We start from the raw sequence: 12,476 nt of genomic DNA, 5'->3' as shown, positions 1-12,476 counted from the left end.
TCTTTCGGTTTTTAGTGAAATGTGGTACAGATATTCATGTCCCCCTCAGGCTGAATTGTAATAACTTTGGGGATCCCTTAATATTTAATTATTTTCTCTACCATCAGGACAAACATTTTAATTTGTCGAATACTTTGGTTTATGACTATGAAATACCTGCAAAATTTCCATCAGCCTGAGCTGTACTTTGTGTTTAGTGCTAATTAACAAATGTTAGCATGCTAACACACTGAACTAAGACGGTGAACATGGTAAACATTGTACCAACCTCACAGAGCCGCTAGCATGGCTATAAACTCTTAGTCTTGTTTATTCTATATGTTTAATGCCTTATATAAAACACTTTAAATTGCCTTTGTGTATGAAATGTGATATAAAGAAAAACTTGTCTTAGACATCTTTCTCCATTTGAGGAGCATCATCGGGAAAAGAACTGCCATACTTTCAGAAAAGCACTAATTTATCTTGTTTAAGCTTAATAGGCCCTGTCCTCATATAACTTGCATCTGTTTGATATTAATTTCATATTGCAAAGATTTCATTCAGCCTTAAAAGGTAGTTAATCTTGGCAAATAAAACAGTCTGCGAATAAAAGTCTTGGTTTAGCAGATTTTAGGTGGATTTACCCTCCACTTTCTCTTGTACTTGTAAATCAGGTTGTAATGTGTTATGAATAAAACGTTAGTTAAACAAGTGTCAGGGTGTTTACAGTTACATCCATCCTAAATATATCTGTTGAGTAGAAATATGATAAATCACCCAAAACAAACAAACGCTCCAATGAACTCATGTTTGATATACATAAACCACATCAGCATGTTTCTTTCTGCATGAGGATGTTTCCCTCAAATCCCTGAGCCAACAGTTTTTAGCTTGGCCTGTTCCATCTTACTGTGATCCATCACCAGATCTGATGGATCCTGAATCAGTCATCCATCATAAAGTCATCAACATGCAGCCTTCTCCTCTCAGAGGGGAGGTGATGTAGCAGCCGGGAGGCTCTGATTTATCTCTGTGATTCACTGTTTTCTCTGTTCGCCCTGAGTTTGCCTCACCTGCACCTGCCCTCCCCCACCACCACCGTGATTAAGCAGCCCTCGTGCATCCAGACGTGATGGAGTGTCAGCCCAGGAAGATGGATCCTGATTTGTTGAAATCAGGAATTCTTCAGCATTATGGTCTCCTGATCGATCCCGGCATGCAGCCAGAGCTCCATTAGTGAACAAGCTGTACTGAGAGCTGCATGACGAGGGACCAGTGCTGTTTCTCAGAGGGGTTTTCCTCAGTTTGAAATCTTCACCATTATTCATTAAAATTTAAGCAAAGTTTTTAGCATTAAGTCATACATTAATGAGATTAGCCTTTTTTAAACCTGTTTTATTAAAGAGGAACATTACTCACTTAGAAGCATATACTGTATTTTATCTCTGTCATATGGGGTACGCTATACAATTTTATATCCATGGGGTGTTTAACCATAATGTTATGAAAAAACTAAAATAAGATATAAACGGCCTGAAAAAAGTGTCACTTGCTAGCACAAAATAACAGTAAAGTTAAACACTTTCATTTACAATAGAATCATTAATACTTTTAAACTGTCAAGACAGGTAAACAGAGTATTTTGGACATAAAGTTTTTATACAGAAAAAGGCTTGTCTGGGTGCAAAGTATTTAGGTTTTATTATCAGCCCCATTTTAACTGGACTTTTATTTTCAGTCTCAAATCTGTAATTCCTTTGCTTACACATTAGATCTGCATGTCAAAGGCAAATTCAAAATTATGCTTTTAAAGGTATTATCAAAAACATTTAAAAAAAACCCTACCTTTCTGCACATTTTAATTGATGACTACAGTTTCATCACAGATTCAAACTAAACTGTTGGAGCCAATATGGGTGTTTGCACTTGCACGTCAGGTCAGTCTGAGGCAACAACATGATTATGGTGACCCTCACAATAAAATGCATCTGTGCACTTAGTCGGTTTGTTTGCATGGCAGGTGGCAACAGCAGTTCTTACACGATTGCAAGATAAAGATAATCCATAAACTGTAGGACTGTGCTACAAATCAAACTCCATGTCCACGGTGCTGCAAAACATCTGAAACAAGAAATCATTTCAGGTGAGAAATGCTGTTACGTGGAGGCAGTGGTGAAAGACGTACTCAGATTCTACTTAAATAAAAGTACAAAAGTATTATCAGCAAAATCTACTTAAAACATCAAAAGTAAAAGTACTTGTTATGCAGAAAAATGGCCCCTGTGACTGATATATTATTATACACTATTTTGTTGGTTCATAAATACTGATGCATTAAGGTTTAAGCAGCATTTTAATGTTGTAGCTGGTTGAAGTGATAATTTAAACTACTGTATATACTGTTGGTTATTTAATATGTGGCTATGCACCATATTTTATAAGCTTATTGTATGTTTTGAATAAATTTTTTAATCTGCGAAGTAACTCGTAACAATAGCTGTAAAATAAATGTAGTGAAGTAAAAAGTACAATAATTCCCTCTAAAATGAATTGGAGTAGAAGTATAAAACATTAAATGAAAATACAAAGTATAAGTACCTCAAAATTGTACTGATGAACAGTACTTGGGTAAATGTACTTAGTAACATGCCACCACTGCGTGTCTTCTTGTAAGCACTGCAACATGTTTCAGACTTGCATACTGTATATTTTCAATAACAATTATATCTGAGGAGAGTAACAGCCAATCCTGAATCTTTATCTTTCCTTACTGCAAGCACCTCGGTTAATTCTGAGGTAAATTTTGGTTTTATGTCTTTCTCCATTGTCTAGACTGACCCTCGTACATTATCTTACATTATTGATACTGTATATTGATTAATCTATTCTTCTTTCTACCTGTCCAATATTTCCTGTTCTAAGGACCATTTTTAATACCACCAATTAACTTTTACAAGACAGTCCCTGCTTGCAACAACATAACCAAGCAACAATAATGTATCAGACAAAAATATAAAGGTGACTAAATGTTCATGGGTTACCGTTTTCGTGTCTTTTAGGAGGATGAGTTTCATACTTTTATGGCCTGAATTATAAAAGCAAAGTTTGTTATAATCTTTGGCATACCAATTTAGAGTTAATGGGCTAAAACATGCAAATTCACCAGTATAGTTCTTCAAATCAACCAATTGGTTCCAGAGCAACCTGCGGATTGGCTGGTTGCTCTTATCTGACTCTCTACAGCTTAAAGTCTTGTTAAATCAGGCAACAGAGTTTTCATTTATTTACAGTAGGACTTCTCTCCTGTTTCTCTGAAGGTTTGATGTCTCAGACTACATCTTTGTTGTGACTGGAGGTGCCTCAGTTCATAAAACATGATACGCTTCTTTCACAGAACAACATGATCCTGGATCAGACCTGCAGACTTACCAGTGAGTTTTCTCACCTTACTTTGGGAAAAGAAATGTCAGTATTTCACATATCACTTCAGTATTTCATGGACAACACCAACTAATTTAGAAGTCATCGAGTTTACAACTTTACAGCACAACTTTTGGTCTTAGTACTCCAGTTTCTGTCTTGATTGTATTGGACTAAAATAAAGAAAACCATAAATTACAGTTTTCCCCATTAATAGCAGTATTTTGACAGCAGTGATTTACCAATAAACCAACATTCTCCTCATAGCCCTGGTTCATTTCTTTGTTTTGACACATTTGTATGCAGAAATGAAGACGACACAACATAAATCTTCTTTTAGTTACACATTATTGTACATTCAATCAATAGGACCATTTTCTCTGGTGCCTGGGAACAAGCTAAATCAGGCTTCTTGTCTCCTAATGACTGCACAGAAAGCTGTTATTTCAGTCTCTGCTCGGTGGCTACATTTTGCACCCCATGTGTTATTAGACAAGACAAGTGCTCTGTCCAAGAGTGCTTTCTCTGTTTACATATTCAGGTAAATACACTGTTGCTGTCCATTACACAGAGAAACTCTTGTTCAGCTCTTTGGGCTCTTATTTAAATTGAACTGAAAACTCCAATAACGTCCATATCTGAGCTCCAACATAAACAATTGTGCTCATTCTCTGCAGCCATGAAGATTTAGCATTTGTAACGATGTATGGATTTTGGAAACACGTTTATGTAATACACTATTAATGTCATGAGGATGAAGTGGAGACTGTTCTGCACAATCCTAACAACATCTTCAACTGAGCTACCTTACCTTGATTAAATGCATGATAAGCAGGGGGTTGGTTGGTTGATGCAAGCAAAGAACACTAAAATACTTTCCTGCAATAAATGCATGAGGTTACTTTTCCTCCGGCAAATTTATGAGATAATGGGGAAAGAGGGTGATCTCTGTTTGTGCCTGTGCATTTCAGTAGAATGCCTTCTGCATTTCATAGAATTTGCTGAAGTCTGAGTTCAAAATTACATTAGAAACTAAGATAAATGTATTATATTAATCAAGAAAATGTAAATCAATAGTCTGCTGACAGTGAAGAAGAGAATTGCTTTCAGATTCAGACTGTATCTGCAGGATCCCCCATATTAACTGATTAATCACTTTGGCAAGAACCCCAAAAATAATTTTATGGATCACCAGACCAGAACAGCAGCTCAAGGTGGTTGTGCTTTAATTTAAATGACACTGCTGTTTTCAGTTATCTTATATTTAAAGATACAGTCTACTTAAATGAAAGCAGGAACAAGTTTATTTTTGAGAAGTGCACAAATATGAGCAGAATTACAGTAAGAAAGAACTAATTGCACACAATAACTAGATTCACCTTTGCAAATAAGATTTGTAGTGGCATTAAACATACAGGAAGAAACACAATTAACAAATCAATTATCCACAAGGTCATCTAAGGGTAATCAAAACAATCACTGAGGCACAATAAGGCTGAGCAATGCAGCGGCCACTTACTCACTGAATAATGATCTCAGAGCTTTGTTAAGTGCTTTTGATCTTGCAGCACACCAACGTCGATCTCCATTTTAATGTTAAATCGACAACGCAAAGCAACGCTGCTTGTAACTGATACTGACACACTGAAACCTGACAAAGCGATCTTGAGAGCCTGCTGTGTCATATCAGACAGTGAAGAAAAAGAAGAACAAGAAGAAGAACAAGACAACAGCAAATTGGTCTGAGACAGAGAGAGATGAGCCTGTGAGGCCGAGGCCAACCTGCCCCCAAAACTTTAACATGGAAGAAACTTTATTGGGAGATTTGGAGGTGATGGAGATGGCATTTCACCATCATTACTGTGGTTAGTGAGGAGATGCAACAGATGTACCTGATAGTTTGTCACCATTACATTTGTCAGGTTCATTCACTTTCACATTGTTACTGTGTGATTTGTAGATTCTCTTTATAGCGTCACATTTATCACTCAATGACAGAAGCAGTGGCTTTTTCACAGAATTCACACATTTTTCTATACTCATAGATAGATAGATAGATAGATAGATAGATAGATAGATAGATAGATAGATAGATAGATAGATAGACCGACAGATAATAATAATATCAACATCATTCCTATTAACTTTACGAGATGGATGTTACCATTACACAAGTTTTTAATAAATCCAATAGCCAATTTAGAGAGAGATTAAAGCAAGTTGCATAAAACTAACCAAACTACAGCTAAAATACGCTGCAGATTCTCATTGATTTTTATTACAGACATTTATTGATGCTCTGAAAGCCTGAGTGGATGCAATTACGTAGCACATGCATTAGAGCATGGCACAGGCAGTTAATATCAGATGACTGAAAATCTGCAGTCGAGGTAAAAAAACACACACGCTGCAGTGACTTTCAGGCTCAGTCCTGATGGGTTTTATGAATGCATGGATGCATTTTATCATTATAGGTTAAAAGTAATAACATCTTTGACTGCATTTAGGCAGATTCCAGAGCACTGCATTAGGATGTACTTCTTCACTTGTGAAATGAGTACTGCAGTGGCTGAAGGTTTTCATGGTTTAACTGTAAGAGTTTTGTTTATACAAAACTGATTTTATCTGTATGGCCTCTAGAAATGTGAGCAAAATATTGCAGTTGGAATTCAGGTGTGGAGGGATGAAGTCTGGAGCATGTGGTCAGAAATTTGAATGTAAAGCAAAAAAAAAAAAATGTTTGGTGCTGAACAAGTAGCATACAATGGGTTTATCAGAGCTGGAAACAATGCAGTAAGAGTGAACCAAAACAGTAAAGTTGTTAGCCATAAAACCAAAACAATGAGCTGAAAGATGCTAAAATGCTTCATAAAGCTGGGTGAAACTGCAGTGTTGGGTGATACTCCTCTGTTGGTTTGTCACTACAAGTGACCCCCATCATATACACATAGTCCATATACACATTTTTTCCCATTGATAATTGATTAGTGCAGCTTTACAGTAACTATAAGCTTGTGCTCCAGACCTTCCCCCATAATTCCTCCTCATTGTCCTGTCTGTTGAGCCACTGGTTTGAGCTCTAAGTGTATAGATTGATTATATTGAAGCTACTACATTATTAGACTGATATCACATTATCAAGAGGCAGTGTCCATAAGCAAATTTCACATCTACCCTCCAAATGTCCTTGCTGTACATTCATCTGTAGGATTTTTTTTTATTACAGCTGTTTTTGTGACTGCTGATTTATAATTTGTTAATCTAGTTTGTCTGCGATCAGTTTAGTGCTAACCAAGCTATTGATTACTATAGTGGTCTGAGCCTAATGTGTTGCTAATACAACATTTTAAGTGACTGTTAATTACTGTTGGGATAACTGTTATACATTTTATGTTTACTCTTGTGGATTCTGTATGTTTACTAGATGAATTACTGTGTTGTACTTCGTAAGGGGAATCAATGTTGTAAGAGAGACAATATAACTAATTTAGTTTATACTTTTGTGCTTTTGTAGTCTTAAATTATAGTAAATTGAATATCTTTGGTTTTTGGAGTTTGGACAAAACACCTGAAGAGTCATCTTGGACTCTGGGAAACTGTGAATCGAGAAAATAATCAGCAGATTCATCGAAGAATGAAAGTATTGTTAACTGCAGACCTAGTACTAATTAATTTTTACAATACTTTCATCTAACTCTTGTTCATGGTATCTTTCTCTGATTTGTAATCCATACCATTGAATGTGTTGTGTTTTATCCAATACTGTTTATACAAGTTCACACTTGTTGTTCACAAATGTCAACTTCTGTCTTCAGCCTTTAGTGGAAATGTGTTTAGCTCATGCAGCTACATGCATAGTGAGGTCAGAGGAATTTGAGAATCCACGTGAGTCCATGTCAGAGTGGTGCTTTGCAGAATGTGTAGTGTTTTTGTCCTTTCACTGGCTCATCCCTCTTCTGTTCAGTCCCCCCCTCTCTCTTTCTCTCCTCACCCTTGCTTCTTCTGATTCATTAACAGGACTCAGAGCCCTCCTGCCCTCATTTACTGCCTCCATTAAATCCTTGCGCTCTCCATTGCAACTCTCCATGGATAGTGAGTGCGTCAGTTCATCATCTGAGCTAAGAGCCGCAGCCATGTACTCTACATTTTTCACCCTACCCACTTTATCTTTACTTAAGCCCAGCCCAGCCCAGCTGAGCTCTTTGTCACTCTGAAACACATTAATTAAATGTAAATTCAATTAATATAATGCTTGTGAACCTGTGATTATCAGTAGCAGAGATACAGCATCTCTGTAATATTAGGCTAAAAGTAAATCTTTCCTTGTACATGCTGTAGAGAAAAACTGAAAAACTTAATAGAATATTATATTATTATTAAAATGTCCCATAGACATCAATTGAGAAGGAGTAAATGTGCATTATTACACAGTTAATTTCAACTGTTGGGAGTGTAAACAAAGCTCAAAAGTAAAATGCTGCTGGTGGGTTAGTCATTATAAACTCATGCTGTGCAGCCAAACATTGTTCAAACACATAGAACTTTATTTTAAATTCTAGTGAAGATCCCAAAGTTTCCAGAGATACCAAAACATGTCTTGAATGTATAAATTTCAGGAAAATGTGTCTAAACGGATGCACAAAACATCTAGAATATTTCCATTTGATGCAATGGTGCATCCATAAAAAACATGGTCTTAAATATTTCACTCTGTTAACGTTATATAGCTTCAGCGAAAGGTTGGAACAAGCTAAAACAGAATATATGTATGATGTATCAGACAGTGTGAAATAAGATGATTTTAACAAACTTAAAATTACTTAAAGGGAGTTTAAAATATCACTAATAATAATAACTACCTACCACATTTGATGACAAATGCTTTGGTAAATTTGAGCACTGCCATGTCTCCTTATTGCTTGTATACTGGGATTTTAAGCTCTGCAACAACCTTGCAGTGTTTAGGCTGTAACCTCACGTAACCTGTCCAAATAAACAGGAATCGAATCCTTGTGTTAAGAGCAGAGGACTGAGGTCAGGCAATGTAGAGACCTGAACCCCCCTCCGAGATAGATACCAGGCTACACATGGGACACTGGATTATGGACTTATCTCTGCCTTCATAATTGCTGAGGGTTTCCTAGTCATGACTGTAATGGAGGACAATAAGCATGGCCAAAGAGGGTAATTGAAATGCTTCAGTCTTGTCTTGTTCTTAATGGGATAAGTCACACTGCAGTGTCCAAGGTGAGGTGAAGGTGAATTCAGCTCCAGCTGATTATTTTTTTGTCAGACTGGGACAATCCTGATATTTTTCATTGTTAAATCCAGATTAGCCCAGAGACTGCGATGTTATACTCTGTCTTGCACAGTCATATATTCTACTTCTTAACCCAATATGCTTTTACTTTGTCTTTGTCTGTAACACTTAGCATTAAGATAAGGGGCTCAATGTGCTTTACATCCAGGGGCCAGCCCACATCAGAAGCTAATAAGTTGAATTTAAAGGTTAATGGAGAGTCATTTAAACTGGTTTCAGGAGGGGGTTTCCTGATGGTGTAGTTAAGGCACATACCATGTAACTGCAACATCCTCCGTTTCATTCTGGCATGGGACCTTTGTTGAAATCTACACTGACACTATTTTATAAAGAAAAAAAAACAACAAACCAAAAATCTTCTGAAACCGGTTTCAGAAGTATAATTGGTCGATCTTATGTTAGATTCCCATCTAAATTTTGAAAAGCAAACTTACATACATAGGCTCACTTGTTTAACAAATCAATCCTAATGCAAGGTCCACTTACTAACCTTTTCTGAAACTTTCAACCATATCAAACAGTCTTACTCATGAGATTGCTGAGTTGTCATGGAGATGAATCTAGATAATGGAACTACCAATCTTGCATGTCAACAGGTTCATCTCCATGACAACTGAGCAAACTCCATCAGCGGATGAGGACTATGTGATACAGTTGAAAGCTTCAGCCTTGAGTTGTTTTGTCAAACTAAATATGCCAAGTTTTGATCATTTCAAATAAAATTAAATTTGATCATTTGAATCATTTGATCTTTTCATTCAATTGTCAAACTTAACCGTAAACAACCAGGCTCCTCAGGGTCTCAGTGATGTGGCGTAAGATGCCTTTATATTAAACCATTGAGGAAATCAATATGTGGAATTTCTCAACCTGGTTCATACTGTATAAGGGATTATTATTATTATTATTAAACTCAAGTTGAAACAGTTTTCAAAGACAGATCAGTCATGTAGTCATAGTCAGGTGATTTGAAGTTTTTATTGTGTTTTTATTGTATTGATGTTTGTGCCATGTATACCCATGTAGCGACTGGCGTTGCAGACTACCTTTGGCTATAACTGCTGTGGTTTGTGGCATTGGTCCATGTACTTGTCCCTACAAAAATAAACATTAAATAAATAAATACTGTATGTTTTTAACCTATTGAAAAGCCATGTCAAAGACAAATTTCCATTGGTTTATGATAGAAAAGAAAGTTTTTCTGAATCTGAAATGAAGAGGAGGAATAGGCAGGTTAAAGGACAACTACAGTAATATGGCTTGTGCGCAATGTAAAAAGGCTTGTACGCCTGACTGAATTACAACTGATTTATGTGTTACCCAGCCAAAAACTCAACCTTTGTCAGAGTAATGAATGATTATGGACATGCACAATAACAATGTCCATCCAGCCTCCTTGTAATAAACCTGCAGGATCCAAATATAAACAAAGTGGTTTCTTTGTTATATCTGACCCTGAGCTGAAACCACACAGCTGCTGGTAATGGCTGAGAGAAAGTGATCTGGCTGTACTCTGTGGTGAGTGGTACCATGTAATAACTGTGATCAAAACATTACAAATTACCTTAAATACAGAAGCTAATGGAAATATTAAACTCTCTCCCAGCTGGGGTCTCTACATTCTTTGATTCACTTCAGGAAAAACAAAAACACCTTCACTCGTCTTTTCTTTTATCTCCTGACAGGCGTCATGGAATCATGCTCCAGCTCATTAACATTTTACAAATGTAGAAACATTAAAGTGTTTTCTTTTTAGAGTTGGGTCATTATCTTGCCAAATGTTGCCAAAGATTTGCTTCTCAGCAAATCATGTATTCATAAGCATATGCCGTATTTACAGTATGCCCCTCAGAGGTATTAGTGTCAGTGTGGTAAATTAACTAATCAGATCTTTCCTATTTTGTAATAAAGACCAACTAGAAAATTAATGCAATGAGTCACAGGCGAGGGAGCAGTGCTCACAGCTAGCATCTAATCACAAGGATGCTTCGAAGTAAGTACTGAGTGAGTACTAGCCAATCACAGTACAGTAGGGAGGGACTTGACGTAAAACAGGTGGGGGAAAAAATAACGTGTAATACAGCTTATTTCTACATAAGACCTAGTTTATGGTGCAACATGTTTTTATTTACTAAATCTCCATTACTTAACACTTAAGTTTGAATTTATGAAGAGTTGATGAGTTGGCTCCAGCTGAATTGCACATAACATAAAACTCCACTTTGCCTTTTGCACATTCATCACTGCTGTGACCTTTTCCTTTTGTGTGAGGTAGAGGGACAAATGCCTCTATGGACCCTGTGGCTTTATGTAATAAGTTTTACTCTTACCTGAAAGTTTATACTCTTACCTGTCAGATTTTTCAAAGAAAGATTTATGTTTTCCCTTCAAAAACTTGAAGTATACCAAAACTGCATACATGGATCAGTGTGAAAGCCTGCCATGTTTCAGCTTTCTCTGCAGTGACTTTTGTTTAATATTAATGTCCACCAGACTCAGCACAAGTATCCCCTCCTTACAACACTGCAAGCTGACAAACGTCACTGTCTCTATTCTATGCTCAAACAACACACTTCAAATTAACATCAAAGTGCCTTCCGCCAATTAAATCTCATAGAGAAAAACCCCAGCTTAAATAAATTTTATTGATTTGTTTTTACTTCCCGCTCATGAAACTCACGTTTTTGACAGGAATTCAATCGTTCAGTGACACCTTTTATCCTAGTGGTTTAATGCTCCACCGCATCCAATCAGCTTGGATTAGGACTTTATTTGACCCAGCAGAAGTATCGTTTTAGGCAACTTCACCTCAGCCGGAATGTAATGAAGGTTGTTGTTTCATTTATAGAAGAAGAAAAAAGCCTAAAGGGGAAGTTTGAAACATAACTCTCCTAATCATTTCTGCAACATGACATTTGTGCTGACACACTCACTGTGACCTTTACAGGTAATTGCCATTTTTTTCTCCTTTACATTAACAACACCCTGCAATGTCATTCATGTCCTGTAAAATGGCCACAATGTGATTCAGTATATCAATGTAGGGTTAGCCTAACCCTAACCCTATTTCTTGTTACCTTTAAAGAGTACCTTAACCCTAAATTCACTTTTTTTGAGTTAATCCCATTTTATAGCATTTATTGCAACAAAAGCTATTTTCCTCTTTCCTTTAAACTGAAATATTATCCTGTCCAAGGTTTGGTGTATGAGATAATTTGATTACTGTAAACACAAATGTATTTAGGAATATGCACAATGTAAGCGAAATATCAACTGAAGGTTTTAAAGCTATATTTTGAGGCCCTAAACAAGACAGGGCCTCAAAATATGATGAAAATGAAGGAGCATCATCATTTTAGTTAAAAACTGATTTGTAACAATTATTATAAGGTGTTCTGTAGTGAAAACCCAACTGTTACAACTACAATTACCCTCATAAAATTACAAACTTTTTGGAAGTCAGATGAGAGGCACCAGCTGCTGGGGGAAATGATAGGAAATATAAGATACACATCCTTACATAAATAAGTGACTGCCTTTTTGCTGTTGGCAAAGTCACAGAATATTGACATCCACTTCCCTTGACAGGACTTATGCCCAAAGCCATGAGGCTGGGAGCAATGGTGAGGAACACAAAACTATCATTATGTGTTGCCGACAGTGCTGGATTGTCATCTGCGACTCCTGTGATGGATTCCTCAACAAAAAGACTGAGATCATTGTTCACACAAACATCGAATAAAGATTACAGATT

This window comes from Siniperca chuatsi, linkage group LG16 (genome assembly GCF_020085105.1).
Source record: "Siniperca chuatsi isolate FFG_IHB_CAS linkage group LG16, ASM2008510v1, whole genome shotgun sequence".
Lineage (NCBI taxonomy): Eukaryota > Metazoa > Chordata > Actinopteri > Centrarchiformes > Sinipercidae > Siniperca > Siniperca chuatsi.
This window is presented reverse-complemented; position numbering follows the sequence as displayed.